Consider the following 23714-nt stretch of genomic DNA (forward strand, 5'->3'; position numbering starts at 1 on the left):
ATTTTTAAAAACAGAAAGAAATGTCAGAGGTGAGATCCTTTTGTGAGGGAGTATGTCTGCCTTTTGTTTATGAAGTAAGCAACCTTTAGGTACGTATTGCTTGGTGATTCAGAATGCTGTCAAAGCATCCATAGGCAAGAAGGTCATCCCCCAGTCTTTGTGATCATATCTTCATTGCAGAGTTAGTCGGGGCTAACATGGGTGGAGCATCCCCACAGCAAAACCCTATCCATGTAAGACCCATGTAACTGCATCCGCAATGGTGCTGTACTAGCTTGAGTGTTGGGCTGGATTTCTAGCAGGCTATCCCGTGACATGGGCAACAGGTTTAACACAAATAAAAGGAAGTTCTTTTTCACACAGTCGCATCAAACTGGACACTCTACAAATGCGCTCTCTCTCTCTCTCTCTCTCTCCCTCCCTAATAGGGAGAAGCTGTCTGTGGCAGCAACACGAGAACAGTACTTTATGTAAATAACTTCCAAGTGGACTTCATCATTATTAATTCAGACAGTTCTGATGATGAAAACAAAACAGCATTTCCCAGAAAGAACTTGTAATGAGAATGTCATTAAGGAATTCAGTACTCTGCCTCAGAGCTGGACCCTTAAACCTTGGGGTCCTCACAAGTCTGCCAAGGGAGGGTTCCCTTGTCAAAACCAATACTTTTTAATGAAATATTTCAGATGCGATGAACTGGCATTTTTTGACAAAACAGTATCTCATCGGAAATCAGCTCATGGGCGTGTGCTCTCTCATTATGAGGGTACATATGTGCTTGCACAAGCACACACACTCCAACCCTCCCCCTGCTGTTTAGGAAAGGTATTAGAGACTTTATTTTAAATGAATACATGTTCAATGTATATTTACATATATAATGCTATATGCACATTTTCCCCGTTTCCACTCATCAGTAAATCATTGTGAAGGATTTACTACTTAAGTATTATGAAAGATGACAAATGAGAAGATGTTTTCATTGGCTTTGTGATGGGTCATGGACATTTGATAAGAGTCTTCGGAGGTTTTGGGTAAGTAAGCTTGTTAATAATAAATAGGCACAATACTGTATACATGCAGAAAAATAGGACTTCTTTGAACAGGCAGCCCTTGCTTTAAATATGTGAGCAAGACTGAACCAGTATTTTGTCACTGCTCCCTCCCCAAAATGGGCACTTGCAAAGAAAAAAAAAGAACATTATTTTTTCCTTTAGTCTGCCAGTCAGATTTTGTGTATACCATATCCCTCCTTGTTTTCACAAGCACCAAGTTCTGTGGTGCATTATCTACCGTGCATATTGAAGGAAAACTCAGTTTTACCAAGATAAATTTGTTTTGTTTCATTTCTTTAATGTTTTTTAAATTTATTAATCGTTATTAGGGTCCTTTAAAGTGTCAATCTGAACACATTCTAATTTTGAGAATGTATTAATAAAATGAAAACAAATGCTGTTCTCAAAATAACAAGGACTTAATGTGTACCTACGTGCAAACACCAAACTTTATTTTCTCCACTAGTATACTATTGCTGCCTAATAAAAATATGAGCTGAAATAAGCAACAACGTACTGACTAATATGATCAAGGTAAATGCTGATTAAACTAAAAAAGTTTCCAAAATGCTATTTTTATGCATATATTAGTTAAATCCTATTAGTGGATCTGAAAACTCACCATAAATCTGTTATTTTAAAGGAGTGTGTTTAAAAATGTGGTCACAAACAGCATCCAACAAATATAACATCAAAATCCCAATTCTTATTGCAATATCTACATACAGTAACTCCTCACTTAAAGTTGTCCTGGTTAACGTTGTTTCCTTGTTGATCAATTAGGGAACATGCTTGTTTAAAGTTGTGCAATGCTCCCTTCTAACATCATTTGGCAGCCACCTGCTTTGTCCACTGCTTGCAGGAAGAGCAGCCCGTTGCAGCTCGCTGATGGGGGCTTGCAACCAGGGTGGACCAGCAGCCCCCCTATCAGCTCCCCGCGCTGCAGCCGCCCAGCAGGCTATCAATCGGCAGTTCAGCTGTCCCTCCCCCCATGCCATGTGCTGCTCCCACCCTCTGCCTTGGAGCTGCTCCCAGAGACTCCTGCTTGCTGTGCAAGGGGGGAAGGCAGGGCTAATGTCAGGTTATCCCCCTCCCCCTCCCCCTGCTCCTGCACCCACTTACCATATAGAGCAGGGAGGGGACACGGAGGAAGAGAGATAGAGAGAGTTGGGGCAGCAGCTGCTGTCTCAGCTTCCTGATCCCCTTAAAACGACAATGCACTTAAGAGTGGTCAGCTTACTTAAAGGGGCAGTGTGCATCTCTCTCTCTCTCTCTCGCACACACACAAGATATGTGTGTGTCTCTGTCTGCTATGCTGTCTCCCTTCCCTCCTGTTCGTGCTGTCTTGATGAGAGGATACATTAACAACGTGTTAATCCTTGAGGGCTCAGTCAGTGTTAGTCATCATTTAGCAGTAAGGCATTCCCTGGGAAATATCCCTCCCTCTTCCACCCTCCAATTTCACCACCTCAACCAAGCTTCACAATCATCATAGCTGTGAACAGTATTTAATTGTTTGTTTAAAACGTATACTGTGTGTATATCTGTATAATATAGTTTTTTGTTTGGTGACAAAAAATTTCCTGGAACCTAACCCCCCTATTTACATTAATTCTTAGGGGGGGGAATTGGATTTGCTTAACATCGTTTTGCTTAAAGTCACATTTTTCAGGAACATAACTACAACATTAAGCGAGGAGTTACTTTATTAGTCACAATGCTTGGGCATTAGGTAGTGCATCATTTCCACTGATGATCATTTCCATATATTAACCCCCTAACACTGAAATTCTCAATATAGGATGTCAAAATTAGGGTTTCTAATGATCAAGGAAAACAGCTTTAAGCGGGCTTTAAAAGGGCCAATATCACAAAGCTGAAAACAATTATGCAAAATCAGCTGGGAGGAAAAATTTAATCTGAACAAATTTAAATGATAATTAGCAATTGTTTAAGAACACTTTATAAGATGCACAAAAACCACAATCAAGGAAGAAGGTTGCACTGGTTAAAAACCCAACCTGTTTAGAGAAGGTGAAGGCAGCGTGCACGCTCTCTTTCTGATGTATAAGAAATGGAAGAAAGAGGAAGTTAATATTAATGAATACAAACCGTAAGCTAGGAATTGTAGAAAACTGATAAGACAAGCAAAGGGACACAAGGAAAAATCTATGGCTGGTAGAGTTAAGGACAATAAAGAGATAATTGTAAAGTACATTAGTAACAAAAAAGAATCCTAATAATGGTATCGGTCAATTACTAGATGGAAATTGTAGAATTAACAGTAACAATGCAGAAAAGGAAGAAGTGTTAAATAAATAGTTCTGTTCTGTATTTGGGAGATAAAACAAATGATGATCAGATGAAAACCTTCTTTCCATTCCACAAGTCTCTCAGGAAGATGTTAAATAGTAGCTACTAAAGTTAGACATTTTTAAATCATCAGGTAATATAACTGGCATCCAAGGATTTAAAATAGCTAACTGAGGAGCTTGCTGGACCATTAATGTTGATTTTTAATAAATCGTGGGACACCAGAAAAGTCTCACAAGACTGGAAGAGAGCTTATGTTGTGCCAATATTTAAAAAGAGTAGATGGGATGACCCAGGTTATTATAGGTGTGTCTGTCTAACATCAATCTTGGGCAAGATAATGGAGCTGCTGATATGAGACTTCATTAATAAAGAATTGAAGGAAGATAATATAGAGAGTAATATAGTTAAGGCCAATCAACATGGCTTTATGGAAAATAGTTCCTTTGAAATTAGGTGATTTTTAAAAAAAATGAGATTACAAGTTTGGGTGATAGAAGTAATAAGGTTAATAGACCTCTGTAAGGCATTTAACTTGGTATCACGGGACATATTGATTAAAAAAACCTAGAAAGATATAAAAAAGAACAAGGCACACATTAAATGGATTAAAAACTAACTAACAAATTAGGTCACAAAATGTAATTTTAAATGCAAATAATCAACAAACAGGCATGTTTCTAGTGTAATCCTACAGGGAATGGTTCTTGGCTCTATGCTATTTAACATTTTATCAATGACCTGGAAGAAAACAAAATCATTACTGATAAAGTTTGCAGATAACCCAACATTGGAGGAATGGTAAATAGTGAAGAGGACGGGTCACTGATATAGAGCAATCTGGATCTCTTGGTAAGCTGAGCACAAAAACAATGTGTGTTTTAATTCGGCTAAATGTAAATGTATACATCTAGGAATAAAGAACATAGGCCATACTTACAAGATGGGTGACTCTATCCTGGGAAGCAGGGACTCTGAAAAATATTTTGGGGGTCACAGGGGATAATCAGCTGAACATGAGCTCTCAGTGTGATGCTGTTGCCAAATGGGTTAATGTGATCCCTGAATGCAAAAAAGGGAATTTCAAGTAGGAATAGAGTGCCTCTATATTTGGCACTGGTACAACTGCTGTTGGAATATGGTTTCCAGTTCTGGTGTCCATTATTTGAGAAAGATGTTGATAAACTGGAGTGGGTGAAAAGAAGAGCCACAAGAACAAGTAAAGGATTAGAAAACTTTCCCTGCTGTGATAGACTCAAGGTGCTCAATCTATTTTGCTCAAAGAGAGGGATAAGTTGATTACACTGATTGTATAAATGGGGAACAAACATTTGATAAGGGGCTCTTCACTCTAGCAGAGAAAGTTATAACCCAATACAGGGGCTGAAAGTTGAAGCTAGACAAATTGAGACTGAAAGCAAGGCATACATTTTTATCAGTGAGGGTAATTAACCACTGGACCAATTTACCAAGGGTCATAGTGGATTCTCCATCACTGGCAATTTTTAAATCAAGACTAGATGTTATTCTAAAAGATCTGCTCTAGGAATTATTGTGGGGAAGTTCTATGGCCTGTGTTATACAGGAGGTGAGACTAAACGATCACTTCGGACCTCAGAGTATGAATCTATGGCTCATACTACTGAAAAATGCAACTGTGTCTTTAAGGGAGATCTGACAGCAGTGAGAAATTAATTAAAATATACGCATATTTATTTACACTAAAAACAGTAGTAGGGATAGCCATATAAGTATGATGAACACCAAAGTAATAATTTCAGCCACACAGTATGTGTATTGCATACTAATAGAGAAAGTATATATTTTCATCACAGATGAAGGCCACAATCAGATTACACTGTCTATAACATAGGGTACTGCATGTGTATAGCACAAGGACTAACAGTCTTCACTACATATAGTTGAAAAATATTCTCGAATTAATATTCTGCACCTGCTTATTTACATTATATACATCTCAACACTTACCCATTTTGCATTGCTTAGTACAAGTCTCAGCATGTTCCTTAATTATACCACATACCTGAATATTTATTTCACAAGCCTAGCATTACTTCCTCTACTCAACAGTGTATTTGTAACCTCTAATATTCATTTTGTTCAGTCAAGTGCTGTGTAATTGAAACATGAGACTCTTACAAACAAAATTAACAAAACTCTTAGAGTTTTTATTTTTCCTTTACAGTCTTTAAAAAAATACTGAAACAGAAGAACTAGATAGCTTGTTGGACTTTGAGGCTTTTTCCTTCTAGGTTAATGGTTCCAATCTGACTACCGGATGGGGAAGAAAAAAATCAGTCACCACTGACACACTGTAGCCCACATGTTGCACTCTTGAAAGAGGCCAGACTGGCCATTCTGTCAACAGAGACTGAAGTTTTTGATCTATCTACAGAACCAATATTGAAGGGGAAGCAATAATGCGTACGTGGCCCGTATTACTAATACGCCTCATCTGTGACTGCGAAGTCCAACCACTAAGAAGTTGATTTTTAGAAATTGATTGTCTACAGTCTATTGTGTATGTCCCCACTAAGCGCATTAAGTTGGTGGAGTGCGTCCTCACTACCGTGGCTAACATCGACTCATGGAGCGGTGCACCGTGGGAAGCTATCCCACAGTTCCTGCAGTCTCTGCTACCCATTGGAATTCTGGGCTAAGCTCCCAATGCCTGATGAGGCAAAAACATTCACAGGTGGTTTTGGGTACATGTCGTCAGTCTCCCCTCCCTCCCTCTGCGAAAGCAACTGCAGGCAATCATTTTGCGCCTTTTTTTTCTGGGTTACCCATGCAGACGCCATAGAACGGCAAGCATGGAGCCCACTCAGCTCACCGTTGCAGTTGCAAGCATTGTAAACACCTCACCCATTATACTGCAGGATGTGCAGAACCTGGCTAAGAGACGGCAGCACAAGGACGATTGTGAGGATATGGACACAGAATTCCTGAAAGCACGAGATGTGGCAATTGGGACATCATGGCAGCAGTGGGGCTGGTTGATATAGTGGAACGTCGATTCTGGCCCCGGCAAACAAGCACAGACTGGTGGGACCACATAGTGTTGCAGGTATAGGATGATTCCCAGTGGCTGCAAAACTTTCGCATGTGTAAGGCCACTTTTCTGGAACTCTGAGAGTTGCTTTCCCCTGCCCTGAAGCACAGGAATACCAAGATGAGAGCTGCCCTAGCAGTTGAGAAGTGAGTGGTGATAGCCCTGTGGAAGCTTGCAACGCTTGACTGCTACCGGTCAGTTGGGAATCAATTTGGAGTGGGCAAATCTACTGTGAGGACTGCTGTGATTCAAGTAGCCAGTGCAATCACTGTCGTTCTGCTACCAAGGGTAGTGACTCTAGGAAATGTGCAGGTCATAGTGGATGGTTTTGCTGCAATGGGTTTCCCTAACTGTGGTGGGGCGATAGACGGAACGCATATCCCTATCTTGGCACCGGACCAACTTGTCAACCAGTACATAAACCTCAATGGTGCTGCAAGCACTGGTGCATCACAAGGGACGTTTCACCAACATCAATGTGGGATGGCCGGGAAAGTGCATGACGCTCACATCTTTAGGAACTCCGGGCTGTTGGAACAGCTGTAAGAAGGGACTTACTTCCCAGACCAGAAAATTATTGTTGGGGATATTGAAATTCCAATAGTTGTTCTTGAAGACCCAGCCTACCCCTTGCTCCCATGGCTTATGAAGCCTTAGACAGGCAGCCTGGAAAGTAGTAAGCAGTTCAACTATAGGCTGAGCGAGTGCAGAATGGTAGTAGAGTGTGCCTTTGGACGTTTAAAAGCTCGCTGGTGCTGTTTGCTGACTAGATTAGACCTCAGTGCAACCAATATTCCTATTGTTATTACTGCTTGCTGTGTGCTCCATAATATCTGTGAGAGTAAGGGGGAGACGTTTATGGTGGGGTGGGAGGTTGAGGCAAATCGCCTGGCTGCCAATTTTGAACAGCCAGACACCAACGCAATTAGAAGAGCACAGGTATGCATGCTGTGCATCAGAGAGGCTTTGAAAACCAGTTTCATGACTGGCCAGGCTATTGTGTGTGTTTCTCTTTGATGAAAACCTGCCCCCTTTGTTGATTTTTAATTCCCTGTAAGCCAACTACCCTCCCCTCTTTGATCACAGCTGGCAAAGGAAATAAAGTCACTATTGTTTTGAAACCATTCATTCTTTATTAAATAAAAAAAAAAAGGGCAGATAACTGGTAGGGTAGCCTGGGTGGGGGAGGAGGGAAGGACAAGGCCACATTGCTTATTGTAGCCACATTACAAATCAAAACTGTTTGAATGACAGCCTTCTATTGCTTGGGCCATCCTCTGGAGTGGAGTGGCTGGGTGCCCAGAACCCCCTCTTCCTCCCCACTCCTCATTCTTGGGCATCTGGGTGAGGAGGATATGAAACTCAGGGAGGAGGGCAGGCGGTTGTACAGTGGATGCAGCGGCAGTCTGTGCTCTTGTTGGCTTTTCTGCAGCTCCACCAGATGCCTGAGCATGTCCGTTTGCCCCCCCACTAGCCTCAGCATTGCATTCTGCCTCTTCTCATCGCGCTCACTTAATGCTTTCCTGGACTCTGCCACTGAATGCCTCAATGCATTCAGCTGTGCCCTATCAGTGCGGGAGGACTGCATGAGCTCGGAAAACATGTCATCATGAGTGTGTTTTTTTCACCTTTTAATCTGCAATAACCTCAGGGAGGGAGATGACAGGGGGAGCATAGAAACATTTGCACCTGTGGGAGGATAAAAAGGGAGAGTAAAATTTAAGATGATACATTTCTGAGAACAAAAGGGAGACTCTTTCACAGTGAATCAAGCAATTCACAGCAGACAGCACATGTGCTTTAGGTACAAGGTTGCATTTTGCCTTTTATATTGAGTTCCTGCCGGTATGGTGATACATCACATATGGCTGGACAACAAAATTCAGTTTCCAGGCAGCCATGGTAAGCCAAAGGGTATGTGGGTTTGGCTTCTAATGACTTCATAAGGTGTGGAAATGTTTTCAAACTGCAGCGCCCTCCTTTCCCATAGCAGGCAATGTCGGTTGGGTTTGCCATTTAAAAGGAGGGGCTGTGGTTTTCGGGTGCAGCACACACCTCCTTCCACACCTCTGCATGGCTATTTGGGATGATCCCTCTCCCCACCGTGTGGCTATTCTCAGGGATGCTCCCTTTAAGCCAAGTGCAAACAGCCCAGCATGAACGGGGTCCTTCTACTGTTCCCTTACAAAAATTCCCCTATTTTAATTAGGTGACCATGAATGATATCACTCTCCTGAGGCTAACACAGAAAGATACAGACCGAATGTTGCTTGAATGCGACCAAAACCCAGGATCATTTGCTGCCATGCTTTGTGCTGGAATGATTCCAGACTACTTGCTACTGGCTTGGTGTGGTAAAGTGTCCTACTGTGGAGGATGAAAGAAGGCAGCCCTCCCCAAAAACCTTCTGCAAAGGCTTTCAGCGTATCTCCAGGAGAGCTTCATGGAGATGTCCCTGGAGGATTTCCACTCCATCCCCAGACACGTTAACAGATTTTTCAAGTAGCTGTACTGGCCGCAAATGCATCCTAAGTCTTCAGGGCAAATCAAACATTAAACACTATTGCTTTTAAACCCTGTACTGTAGTTACAAACATGCACTCACCAGAGGTGCCTTCTCCACCTTCAGGGCTGGAGATCCTGCCTTGGGAGGGTATTGGCTCCAGGGTGATGAAAAGGTCCTGGCTGCTGGGGAGAACGGATTCACTGCTTGCCTTCTCCTCTTCCTCATCCACAAAATCCTCCTCCATGTTGCATGAAACTTCCCCTTTGCAGGTGTTCACAGACAGAGGTGGGGTAGTGGTAGGGTCCCACTCTAGAATGCCAGGCCGTTGATCACAGACGTGGCATGTATGGGGCTTTGACCCAGAGCGACCGTTTGCCTCCTTTGTCTTTTGGTAGGCTTGCCTGAGCTTGACTTTCATGCGGCACTGCTGTGTATCCCTGTTGTAGCCTCTGTCCATCATGCCCTGTGCGATTTTGGCATATATATTAGCATGTCTTCTTTTTGATCGGAGTTCTGCCTGCACAGATTCTTCTCCCCATACAGCAATCAGATCCAGTGTCTCCTGTTCGCTCCATGCTGGAGCTCGTTTGCATTTCTGGGACTGCATGGTGATCTGTGCCGCTGAGCGCACCATGCTGACCAAACAGGAAATGAAATTCAAAAGTTCCTGGGGCTTTTCCTGTGTACCTGGCTAGTGCATCGGAGCTGAAAGTGCTGCCCAGAGCAGTCACATTGGAGCACTCTGGGATAGCTCCCGGTGGCCAATAACATTGATTTGCGTTCGCGCTACCCCAAATTCGACCCAGCAAGTTTGATTTTAGCGCTACTCCCCTCGCCGGGAGGAGTACAGAAGTTGATTTTAAGAGCCCTTTAGGTCGACAGAATGGAGGTGCTTGTGTAGACGATTCATTATAAAATCGACCTAACACAGCTAAATTCAACCTAACCCTATAGTGTGACCAGGGCTAAGTCAGAGAAAGTAGTTCAGTCTAAATACTCATTCAGTCCTAACTCCACTTTTGAGAGTACTAACAAAGATTCTAATTGGTACCAATATTAGTTGTGACTTTTTGTGACAATCACCTGACAAAAAAAAACTGTGCTGAGCCTCTTAGGAAGCTGATTCTGATTAAAACTTATCACGTAGAGATGGAAAGCTGTATAAAACCATTTCCAATCCATAAAGCATCCAGTCACACCCCTACTACCCATCTTGCTCAGGGGTTAATTCCCCAAGCTACAGTTCACTGACATTTCCAAAAAGTTAAACAACACAGTTCACTTTCTTTTATTAAAGCACTTCGTATGTCATAACAATCAGCAATTGCAAGAATATATAAGAGAAGGCAAATAAATCAGTATTGAGATATTCAGCAATTAGCAGTGTGACAAAGTCCTGGCTTCATGTTACTCTTGCAAGCCTTAGGCTCCTGGAAACATGCAGTTGTGACAATCTCCGCTTAAGTAATAATTTAAAAAAAATAAGTTTTTAGTCTTCATAGTTGCAGAGAAAATCATGAAAACATGACCTAAAGATTCCAAACAAGACCAAACCAGAAGACGAATAGAAAGACTCCCATAAATAAATACATTAATAATAATAAAATAGTCTAGATTTTTTTAGCTTAATTCATGAGTTTTGAATTTTTGGGGCTGGGAATGCTGCAGTCAGAATATCTAAACACCTACAAATGATTTATTAATGCAGCAAACATTCTCAAAACCATTAAATAATTTGATAGATCTCCTACGTTCTACATCATGCATCTTAACACACACCTACATCTTTGGTGACTATGTTTTACTACATTTGCTTCTATTTCTCTTTCAAATTATTATACTGTGATTCTGATTCAGTGGTGAATGTGAGTTTTTTAAATGTAAACCAACAATATAGTTGATGTGCATTAGTTTTGGCAAATATTTATTTAAAACAACCCTAATCATTTTTTTCATCTATGAACTGATAACATACTGACAGATAAGCTGATGTGAAACGCCATAACATATTAAGCCAAGGTCAATTATAATTGCTACCACTAAAATCTATTAAAATAGAACAGCTTAAAAGCATTCCCAACTTCATCTAATAACCAAACCATATCTATTTACAAGTGTTTTTTATATCAAGTACAATGAATATATACAATAGATAGAAATCCCTAGGAGATTAACACAGTATCCACCATTTTTTTTTCTGAAAACCAACTGAAGCCTACTACGAAATCAGTATTCTAACAGCCCTTCTCTCTAATAGAACTATATTATTACTATTTACTTAAGCCATATCTACACTACAGAGTCTGTCAGTGTAGCCCCCTCATATAGATGCTGTATATGCAGGCAGGACACATCCTTCTACTGGCAGAGCAATACCTCCTTCCCAAGAGACATTAGCTAAATGGACAGAATAACTCTTCAGTTTCAAGAGTGTGTGCGCGTGTTTTGTTTGGTTTTGTTTGTCTGTTTTGGTCATGTTAGCTGTGTCAACTAAGGGGTGTGATTGTTTTTACACTCTTGGCTGACACAGCTATGCCTGAATAACTATGTCGTGTACAGCAGGCCTCGGTGTCTTAAGTGTGTAAAAACAGGCAGAGAAACATATAAAACACAAGTACATTTCCCAAATATTTTTCATTGATTGAATTCTCAGTCTCAGTCCCATTTTTAATACCACAGCATAACCCAGAATGAGAAAAGGAAATTAAACAGATATTAACGAAACAAAAGATTATGGACCAACAACCCATTTCAATAGTATAGTCCATTGGCTAAGTGAAAGTTTACTCATTTATTTACAATAAATGTTTTATCCTAAGTAAGGACAAGTGCTAAAAATCCCCTCTGTGGGGTTGGTTCTAGAAGTAGGTGTTACGTTACCCTTAGCAAATATAAAATTAATGGGGGCCTGGTAACTGGTTTTCCCCACCCTGCAAATCAGAAATCAACTCACTCTGAGTGCAGAAATTGTTATAGCTGCAGGGAGAACTAAACTCTCCTGTGAAGCTTTGGTGGCTACCCATGCAATAGTCTGCACAGGTCTGCAGATTTTGGAATAAGAGGACACTTGGCATTTGAACACTGAAAAGGGGAAAGGCCAATGACAGCTCAGGGCAGCTGCTTCCTTCCCTACTTTCACAGCTGCCAGAACAGTGACAACTTGTCTTAAAGTTAAAGATCCAGTAAAACTATTACTACTTGTCTGAATGATTCCAATTTTGCCTGTGGCTCCTGCCATTCACATTTTTGTGGGAAAAACATTAAAAATTGTCAAAGAATTCAACCATAGTCATTTTGCAAAAATAAACAAACAAAGCCCCTGTTATGGTTGCTGACGAAGATTCTGCAACATAACTGCCCAAAGCGGAGATGTATTTATCTGAAACTATTAATGGATATGTAATCCAAATATACAGCAACACCTGATTCTTCACAGGAGATACTGTAGGCTATGGTTAAATACAGACTGCTTAATTGTGATAATGGCACACAAACATTTGTGAATTGATTGTGTAACTTCTTCCTTACAATAGTGTAGATTGTTGTGATTTAAAGCTTAATTAATAGGCATGGGGGGGGGGGGTGCAGTGAACGGGGGAGGGGGCAGAAAAATCACATTGCAAATTTCAACTTATCGGAAGAAAAAAGAAATATGGAAGAAAAGTGGCTTACTCTGCTTGCACACAATTATAAAGTAACAGTAGAATCATTAGAGCCAGACTGCATTTTATTGATATCCCTTCATTGTTCAGTACAAACTATTCTAATCCTAATTACCATGACCCTTTCCTTAATGGTGCTAAATATTTTACTGGGCTAAATTATAGTTAGATATGTACTTTACTTGGAGTTAATTCAAGTATAAAGATATCATTTGAAATGAAAGTGAGTGACATGAAAATGTTTTAAAATAAATCTTATAATTTTACCTACATTAGTCATTAATAACTAGCAAGACTGACAAAAAAGGGACTTCTATCACAATATTTTGTAGAGTCGTTATGGTTACATTTTTCCCATATGTTGTGGACATTATCTTTCTAGTCAAGGAGAACTGGTGAGACTCCCTCCAGGAGGATAAGCTAGAGGGGCCACTGTATGTGGGGAATCCTCAACATTACTTCACAAGCATGTAGGGCACCTGTCTCCACGGTACTCCTAAGCTACTGCAAGCACAAATAAGAGCTTGAACTGAATGTGGATCTTCCATAGGGCAGCAGAGCCCAACCAGTAGGCAACTACGTGAGCTCAGCTATACTTTGACACATAATTAGTTTGCTATATAGTGTGACAGTTATTGTAACCCCAGTATCTTTGGGGTCCATTGGTTTAAGTGAATGGTTCATATCTGACTGTGTTCTATTCCCTGGGGGAGGGCCACCACAGCTCCTACAAGAACTAAAAAACATTAAGGCAAATCAGCAAGTTTAACCCTGCACCTCACACCCCAGATTCTTATCACTTCCTGGGGAGACTCATATATATTAGTTCAAACTGGATTCTCAGTGATAAATGGACAAAGAAAGGACTTTTGAATAAAAACAGCCTGAATTTGAATGGACTTGAGGTTCTTCTTCCTGAACAAGAAAACAAACAGAACCTTCTATCCAAGAGAGAGTCCCCAATCCTTGCAGAAGGGTTGGAAAGAATTGGCAAATTTTCAACATGCATACAGGAACATTTAATGTTTTTATATGTTTTCTCTGTAATACTTTTACCTGCAGAATCAATATGCTTGCTTAGGAAGAACAGTGTGATAACTTGTAACTGCTGGCAATACAGTGTTCATAGCCCTCAGAGAGAAAGCAGACTCAAGGAGGAGGCTGGGTGCTCCTTAGTTGCACCCAGGCTCTCTTGGCTGTAAGGTCCAAATGGTCCCTTAAAGGCTTATACAAGATGACACACCACGACATGCATATCACTAGCAAGACAGTAACAAACTCATGCTAAATAGGGTCCTGGTTCTTTTTGCACTGAGTCTAACAGCTCCTGCTGAAATACACACAAAGAAAGACCAAATGAAACAGTGCAGTCCTATTCTCAAATGCATCTATCAAAAAATTCCCAGCTCCCATGATGTCACGAGTAATATAGTAGCCTGATGAATATGATCCACTACTAGGAAAAGTAATGTCATCCTCCATATTGAGACAAATTTCCCATGGTCGGAAAGAATCTCTCTCTTCTCTGACAGTAATATGGTTTTGAGATGAAACAATTATGATAGAAACACGGGGAGGGAAGAACAAGCCTGGAGAGACAGGAGAAATGCTGGGATTTTTTCTGATAATGATTAACCATACAAAGTTTCTCTTCCTCCCAATATGGAATTTCCTTTCAAAATTACACTGTTTTTTTAAAGATGAGTCTAGAACAATCTTGTGTAAATTCTGACATTTCACAGCCCATCAAGAATGCAAATTGGAGTTTTACATCATGAGCAAAACCCCAAATCCCACATTCCAGGAGTACTGCTGCTACCCTTGGTAAAGTAGATAGGAGATATAAAAGTAAATTTACAACATTAAAGAGAAAACTTAATTGTAAGTAATTTTTACAGTTTTCTAAAATTGATCAGTTATTTTTCAATCTGTGTGGCCTGGACAGTTGGATTTATGGTAGCTTGATTTTGCCAGAAAGAGAGATGAAAAACATTTCAAATACAAATAGATAAAGATCATTTAAAAATATACAAAATACTTTTTTCTGCAAAACATGTTAACTCTACCAAATGAATGGTGGTTTGGTGTGGCATAAAAAAGTTTTGCTGCCACTCACTGGAGATTATGTGCATTAATCACTTATGTGGCTTCACTATTTGTGAGTTATGTGGCTACCTCCAAAGCCTACCAATAAAACCTTCATAATACCCCATCATATATTTCCTCTTAATATCCTTAGGTAACAGAGCCAGATGGTTGGAAACATCAAATTAACTGACTCTGTACATCCTCTGAAGATTCTTTGGATGCAGCAACTGAACAACACAATCTTTTTTGGGGGTGGGGGGGGAGGATTTTTTTGTTTCTTTTGTTTTTACAGGAACAGAACTTTAGTTTAAAGACATACAGTAAAATTACAACAAAAGTAGACTGTTCTTTTCTTGAGAAATATTTATCAAAATGCTAGAACAAACAGCAACTGCTAATTGTTAATATTTTAACACATACTTTTTGAGAGAATCCCCCTAACACACACACACACACACACACACAATACACAGGTGAACAGGCCATGTTCAAATTTGCTGAATTACCAGTAGTATATACATTTATGACAACAACATATGACTGTTAGACAGGGCCAGCCCACAACATTTTGGTACCTGAGGCACGGAGGTCAAATTACACCTCCATACTCTCTTGCTTGGGCGAAAACTTTGAAAGGTCTCAATTCTGCCTTCTTCCTGTTCTATTCCTCTCATGGTACTGCTCTGCTACCTACCCCAATAAAGGAGAACTAATGACTTAAAATGCCTTGTTCAAAACTTTTAAGGAACACTTCACTTTCAAATGCCTGAACAGCAAATGTCACTTTTCTTGTCTGCATAGTAAACACTGGCATTTTTATCTGTTTGAATAATCAAAGTGGTGCTTTCCGTGCCTTCTTGGTTGCAAAGATTTGAACTGCTTCCTGAAGGTCCACAGTCTGGGCCAACACATGCTCTATTGAGAAGCTTGCAAGGCTGACCAGCCTCTCCTGTGTCATTGTGGAGCGTAGATGTGTATTTATTAACTTCAGCTTGGAGAAGCTGCGTTCTCCACTGGTAACTGTTACAGGAAGTGTTAGAAGTATGCGCAGAGCAACAAAAGCATTTGGAAAGAGAGTGATCATCTTATTTGTGCACATATATTCCAGAACAGCCTTTGGAGTTGATCCTACTGAAATGTATCTTGAAAGGGCTTTCAGTTCATCACTTAAATCACTTGCATCAATATTGCACGTCATCATGTGCCAACACTGTCTCTAGTGCCCTGCATTGCTGGTGTAGGTCTTCTTCAGGGATAGTGAGGAGTTTTGGAATATCATACAACATCCCAAATATACTGCTGTGTTCCTTGAGCTGCATGAAACATTCTTCAACTGACTGTATTGCACAATCTAGCGCTTGGTTAAAGAATTCAACTTTGAAGTGTTGTTTGGGGTCTCTTATGGGATTATTCTGTGCCTCATAATCAAAATGTCATCTTCTTCCGTGACACTTGTAGTCTTGAATGGTGGGAAAATAGCTTCAGTGTGAAGTTCCTCTGCCAGCTTCTGTGCACTCTTAAGAACATTTTGAAATCCCTCATCTGACTGGTAAGACTGTAGGTATGACTTTGCTTTGTACAGTTGTTCCATTGCTCCAGCTATTTCAAGGTCAACATCTTGGAGTCTCTTGATTACAACATTTATTTCAAACAGTATGTGATGCCACAACACTTAGCCACACAGAAATTTGAAGTTATGTATGTGTCTGGTGATTCCATTCCCCTCTGTCACTGTTCTCCCACAAACAGTTCCTGTCAGCATTATCCTCCATAATGGCAACTATGGCATCATCTATCTTCCCAATTTGGTATTTGATAGGCTTTATCGCCTCCACTCAACTTTCCCATCGTGTGGCACTCAGTGTCTTCAGTGTCAGAGAGGATGTTCCCAGATGTTGATCCAAAATTTGCCATTGCTGAATTGATGCAGAGAAAAATACATAGATGCTTTGAATTACATTAAAAAATTCTGCAGCCTCACTAGAAGTTGATGCTGCATTACTGACCACCAAGTTCAATGAATGAGACTGCATGGGAGAAATAAAGCTCGAGGGTTTAACTCTTGGATCCCTGTCTTCACTCCTCTGTTCTCTCCTCTCATGTTGGCAGCATTATCGTAGCCCTGACCTCTCATGTCAGCTTTCGCAATTCCCATATCTTCCAGCTTTTTAAGAAGCACATTTGTCATACCAGCTCCTGTAGTATCATCAATGTCAATAAATTCTAGAAAATGCTCTCTGAAAGTCACCACTGCAGGGACATTTTCACTAGGTTCTGTTATTGTTACAGAACACACCATTAAAGTCATTTGTTCCGTATGTCTGATGTCAGGTGTGCAGTCCAGAATAACAGAGTAATATTGTGCTGACTTCAGATCTGCCACAATCTTCTGTTGCCAGTAATTGTATGATCTCATTTTGAATGGTTTTTCCAAGGTAGTGGTGTGTGTACATTTCTTGGGTGGTGACTCTTCTTAGATGGTCCTGGAGTACAGCATCATACTCAGCCATCAGCTCCACAATTTTAAGGAAGTTTCCATTGTTTGGTACACATATCTGATCTGAAGTGTCACACAGTGCTAGGGTTAGGTTAGCAAGAATTCTCACAATGGCAATGAGCTTTTTCAGAACATTTTGCCAGTAAAGAAACTCTGATGCAATCTTCTTTTGATGCTGATCATCTATGGTGGCCTTTAACCGTAGTCTCATTTCAAGCTCTTTCCACCTATGGAATGCTCTCTGGTGATTTGCATGCCAGATTACTAGCTGGATTTTTCCAGTCCTTTGTTCCTGCAGAACCCAATGTGGCTGGAACATTCGACTGGAAGAGTTTGCAACAAAAACAGAATGCAGGATTCTGGGTTTCTGAGTACATAAGCCATGGCCTCTCCACTTTATCACCATTGGGGATTTCACACCAGTAATGTGTTGAATGGAAACTTCTATTTTCATTTTCTTTGGGGAACATGAAGTTTTTCACTTGCTGTGGCCTATGCAGTAAAAGGAAGTCCTTCAGGCTACTGTTCAAGTGGGTCCACAGTCCTGGATCACCTAGACATGAAGAACTAAACTTAGCAGCAGCTGTTTCTTGTGGCTCCACTACACTCTTCTCTGATCTATACTTTTCTTCAGGAATGTGCATGGTGACATTCATGTGAGATGGAGATATGGATGCTACAGTAGCTGCCAGGTCACCTGCACTCTGAGTAACTGGAAGATCAGCCATCTCCTCACCACTCACATCCTCACTGGGTCCAGAAGGCTCACCGTGAACATTTGTGTCTATGTATCTCAGGAGAGCTCCTTCCTGCTTAGATAGAAAAGCTTCCTTTGCTTTCTTTCTTTTTCTGAATGCTGCCTCAGTGGAGTGTTTTCTTCTTTCAAACAAGACTGCTATTCTATGCCAGCTATAGTGGCTCTCAACACTCTATTGAAGCAGACAAATAAGCAGGCTGATAGCAGGGCCTGACTGAGGGAAGATATCAGCGTCTTAAGGGCCTAACTGGCTCCTACTACTTCAGTTGACTGCCTGTTCTCCTCAAGTGGGTTCAAGGAAGCAGCAGGAAACAGGAAGCTCCCTGAGAAGCTGATGTTAATCAGTCCAGGCTCCTGAGGGTGCTAGAGAGGTACATGAGAGGCCCCTCCTCCTCTCTCTCCTTGCAGCTCCTGCTGCTTTCTGTTATTCCCTCTCACATTTTCTCCTGTCTGCCTGTTATGTCTCTTGTGCCCTTCTTCCTCCAGCACAGCACAGCACTCCACCATCTCTGTGCATCTAGAGCAGAGAGAATACATATGCACCAGCAGCAGACACAATTTTCTACACTCTGGGTCCTAGTGCCCCCGCCCAGTCTGGCACCTGAGGTGGCCACCTCAGTTCACCTCATGGTAAGACCAGCCCTGCTGTTAGAGCAGGACTGATTCTGGAGGACTTTATAAAATGCCCAGCTACTAGTATGTCTATTTCTTCTTAGAAGCAATTCTACTAAGAACGAGCTTTCTAAAAAAATCCCTACAACAAAACTATTAAACAAACATGTTGCTTTATATTTACATACAGGCAGTGAGATATGTATTTGCAAGGAGATGGACAGGATGATCTGATAGGTCCGCTCCACCTCTAACTTCAGTCATTCCATGGTCAGTCAGATCAGTGGCCTGAGTGATAGGAGAGTACTATAGCACAGTACCAACCTGGATTTGAGAACAGTTTGGGTCAGTAGAGGAGGAGAATATTAAGAGGAAGTGTGCTTTCATTCTTCACGGTATCATTATTAAACTGCCACTAGCTGTAAGCCAAGGAAGAACATTTCCAGAGGAAGAGATTGCTGCACTTTACAAACAAAATAACAAGGTCTGTACCCCAAATATTACAATTACGCAATAACAAACAAAGGGGGGAGGAGATGCAGCAACATGTGTGTGTTCTGAGTAATTTTTTAATCAATAAAATACATTAGAACATATGAATGGTCCTACTGGGTCAGATCAAAGGTCCATCTAGCCCAGTATCCTGTCTTCTGACAGTAGCCATTGCCAAGTGCCCCAGAGGGAATGAACAGAACAGATAATCATTAAGTGATCCTTCCCATTGCTCATTCCCAGCTCCTGGCAAACCGGCTCGGGACACCATTCCTGCCTATCATGGCTAATAGCCATTGATGGACCTATCCTCCATGAATTTATCTAGCCCTTTTTTTGAACCCTGTTATGGTCTTGGCCTTCACAACATCCTCTGGCAAGGAGTTCCAGAGGTTGACTGTGCATTGTGTGAAGAAATACTTCCTTTTATTTGTTTTAATTCTGCAGCCTATTAATATCATTTGGTGACCTCTAGTTCTTGTGTTATGAGAAGGAGTAAACAACACCTCCTTATCTACTTTCTCTACATCAGTCCTGAATTTATAGACCTCAATCATATCTCCCTTTAAAAAGCCGTCTCTTTTCCAAGCTGAAAAGTACCAGTCTTATTAATCTCTCCTCATACAGAAGCCGTTCCATACCCCTAATAATTTTTGTTGCCCTTTTCTGAACCTTTTCCAATTCCAATATATCTATTATGAGATGGGGCAACCACATCTGCACACAGTATTCAAGATGTGGGAGTACCATGGATTTATATAGAGGCAACATGATATTTTCTGTCCTATTATCTATCCCTTTCTTAATTATTCCCAGCATTGTGTTCACTTTTTTTTGACTGCCGCTGCACATTGAATGGATATTTTCAGAGAATTATCCAAAAGGACTCCAAGATCTCTTTCTTGAGTGGTAACAGCTAATTTAGACCCCATCATTTTTTATATAGAGTTGGGATTATGCTTTCCAATGTGCATTACTTTGTCAACATTAAATTTCATCTGCCATTTTGTTGCCCAGTAGCCCAGTTTTGAGAGATCCTTTTGTAGCTCTTCACAGTCTGCCTAGGTCTTAACTATCTTGCAACCTCACTGTTTACCCCTTTTCCCAGATCATTTAAGAATAATTTGAATAGGACTGGTCCCAGAACAGACCCCTAGGAGACACCACTATTTTACCCTTTGTTTTCTATCTTTTAAACAGTTACCAATCCATGAGAGCACCTTCACTCTTATCCCGTGGCAGCTTACTTTGCTTAAGAGCCTTTGGTGAGGGACCTTGTCAAAGGCTTTCTGAAAATCTAAGTACACTATATCCACTGGATCCCCTTGGTCCACATGCTTACATAATCTGAAGCAAAATGGACATAATTTCACAGCAACTCCTTTTTTCTACAGCTCGATCACATTAAATTCTGCAGCAAAATGGCAGCTTCAAATACCCCCCCCCGTTTATACTGAAATATTGGAAAGTATAATCAATGCAATATTCATTAATTTTATAGTATATGACTGATTTTATGCAACACAAACATTTCTGCTGACATTGCACAATCACATGGGAATGCTGGGAAAGGGAAAAAAAAGCTAGAAGTTTTGGCAACTGGTTTTTGGACCAATGGTGGGTGCTTTTTTTTTGCTTTTTGTTTTTGTTTTTTAAACATCCAGGAAAGCTTGAGAGGCTGCTTAAGTATTTAACTCTTAGGAGACAGCTGATGCTTTGGGAACCAGATACAGAGAGACATTTCTATTTTCTTCTATCTTATGGGGAGGAAAGAGAAGAAGTGATGAGACATTTTGGGATTAGGTTTCAATTTAGATCCTAACTTCAGAGAGACTTAACAGTAACCAGCTGACCCTTGTGCCAGTACATACCACTGCATCCAGCAATAACTGTACCTGCATTTTCAGAGAGTTTCTCCTCAGGGCCACTGAGAGCAGGTTCAGGCCCTGATGAAAAAAAAAAAAATTGGGCCCTCCAGCAAGGGCGGACCGGCTAAACAGGACCAATGAAGCCAGGGAAGCCGGGCCCCGGGCCCCTTTCCAGACCACCGGGCCCTGGTAATTTGTACCGGCTTTCCCCCGCCTCCTCTTGTCGGACCTGTTTCTGCTCAAATGATTGGAAGGGAAATAATGAACAATGTTGACATTTAAATCATCACTAAGCCTCCATTAATATCCCTTTAAAGGAAGCAAATCACCCCTCTTAAAACTACTGAGTCAAACTCTGCTCTCACACTGAAGAGAATATTAGAATAACTTCTAGGACTTCATCTGAATTATTCCAGATTTACTGCAGCGTAAGTGATAGCAAAATTGTACCCATTCTTTTAGACTCTCTGTTTTCAGACTTGGGAAGACAATACTCAGTCTGTTCACATTTGGAAGCTTTGCTTAGCAACCAGGAGCGGCTCCAGGCACAAGCCCAGTGAGCGCGTGCCTGGGGTGGCAAGCCGTGGGGGGGTGGCCTGCTGGTCGCTGTGAGGGCGGCAGTCAGGAAGCCTTCGGCGGCGTTTCTGTGGAAGGTCCGCCGGTCCCGCGGTTTCGGTGGCGGGTACGACAAACGTGCAGGACTGGCAGATCAGCTGCAGAACCATCGCTGAATCCGCGTGACCAGCGGACCTCTCGCAGAAACGCCGCCAAAGGCTGCCTGACTGCCATGCTTGGCATGGCAAAAAACATAGAGCCGACCCTGTTAGCATCTCTAAGGCTTAGAAACTTGTAAAAAACAATCTTTGGCCTATGTTTGCAAAAAGGTCAGGGGATAAAGTTAGGCATCTAAATTCATATTGCGGAACCAACATAACCAGTCTAAAGTCCTGAAGTATTTAGCACGTATTCAAGGTGCTTTTACATCAGTTTACAAACCTTACTGAAAACAATGAAATGTGAACTATTGGCCTTCCATCCTGCAGCACAGCATTGTAGGAGTGGGTGGATTCTACAGCTAAAACTGAACATCAGACCTTGGTTTAGGTTAGGCCTAAAGTTATTTGCTACTTTTAAATATATGTATGATTTATGTGCCCAAGGGGAAGTAAGTAGATGAAAAGTATCCTTTTACTCCCCTATATGGGCTACCAATATCAGAAATAGCAGTGCAGGAGGAAGAACAGCCTTCCTGAGCCTGTTACTCCCTCTGCTCCCCAGGTGAGCGGGGTGTGGCATGGACAGAGACTTGGCTCTGATTCCCCACCACAAAACAGCTGAGCCTGCACATACTGGTATAACCTGAGGCAGCTGCAGAGCTGGTGCAGATTACTTTCCTCTTCTGGAGCAAGGGGAAGCTGAGTCAGGATGAACCTTGATCTACTACAGGGACAGTGCAATTACTTATCCCTTATATTTTATATTGCATGTTGTTGTGCAGGGTCTGGAGAAAGGAAGTATGTTGCTTTGATGATGCTGTATCTGTACTTCCCAATGACAAAGTGAGATACCCATACAATATGCAGAAATGCTGCAGGGGTATTACAGCAGGATTAAGAGAGAGAAAAAACATAGTTTATAATGGGAATGCCTTCTAAATTAATTTGGAATAGCATAAATAAGGCACAATACCTTGAAGAGAGGGCATCAGAATTAACACATATCCTTATACTGTAGGCACAGGACAACCCAAGCCTAGCTAGTGAAGTAGAATATCTATCTATATACACATACAACCTGGATACATTGGGGGTCTTTCTGGAGCATGTGTGCGCGTGTGGAGCAGGAGGAGGAGAAGGAGGAGGAGGGCAGCTTTGGTCATACTAGACTCTGAAACCTTCACAATGTAGTTTTGTTATAGGTGTGCTAATGGAGCAAATGCAAACACAGAACGTACATGTACATAGACACCTTTCCCCAAAGATACTGCATTATTTGTGACCTTCAAGACCTGGGCTGAATACTAGGAAAAAGGCAGGAATTGTCTTTTTTTTTCTATTTGAAATTCACAGCCTCCTGATAATGACTCATTTCAAAAATGAGAAACATGTTATCGGAGTGAACTTTTTCTGAATCCTGGATGACTGAAATCTATAAATGCATCTTGAATTCCTGATCTGAAAGTGAGAGAGAAAAACAGAAGCAGAAGAATAAGGCCTGAATGGTACTTCTCTGAACCCACAGAAACAATGATATACAGAGAATCCTGTTGGGTTTGGTCAGGGAGGAAAAATTCCTCTGCATTACAAATGTGCCTTGACAAAGAACACGCGTATCCTACATCCAGTGTTCACTCTGCAAAGAAAGGATGCAAAAACAGTGTATGTTTTTTCCCATCTGCTCCTGAAAAAAATCCCCCTCACAATCACAATAGTGATTTTACTAACCTACTAAGACCCCCATTTTCAGTTTTATTGTGTCATTTGTAATCTTCTATGCGCTCTGTAATTTTCAGTGATTTTTTTTCAGACAATTAATTTAATCATTGGTGAATTAAATGAAAAAATCAATACTGAAATATAAACATTGTGTCTTCTATATTACAATAAGTCTTCATGAATATTCTTCTGAACAGTTAACAATTACTTCCTCTCTCTTATCTTTATTTATAAAGCTTACATCAGCATGTTAATACACCTCTACCCCGATATAACGCGACCCACTATAACACAAATTTGGATATAACACGGTAAAGCAGTGCTTGGGGCGGGGGGGCGCTGCACACTCCAGTGGA

The 23714-nt window shown here is 41.1% G+C and overlaps 1 protein-coding gene across 11 annotated transcripts in view; it reads right to left on the minus strand.

The window, feature by feature from the left end:
* The window catches only part of DIAPH2 (diaphanous related formin 2), an 827558-nt gene that overhangs the window by 299482 nt on the left and 504362 nt on the right, over positions 1-23714 (minus strand). The window lies entirely within an intron of this gene.

The sequence above is a fragment of the Mauremys reevesii genome, linkage group 9, assembly GCF_016161935.1.
Source record: "Mauremys reevesii isolate NIE-2019 linkage group 9, ASM1616193v1, whole genome shotgun sequence".
Lineage (NCBI taxonomy): Eukaryota > Metazoa > Chordata > Testudines > Geoemydidae > Mauremys > Mauremys reevesii.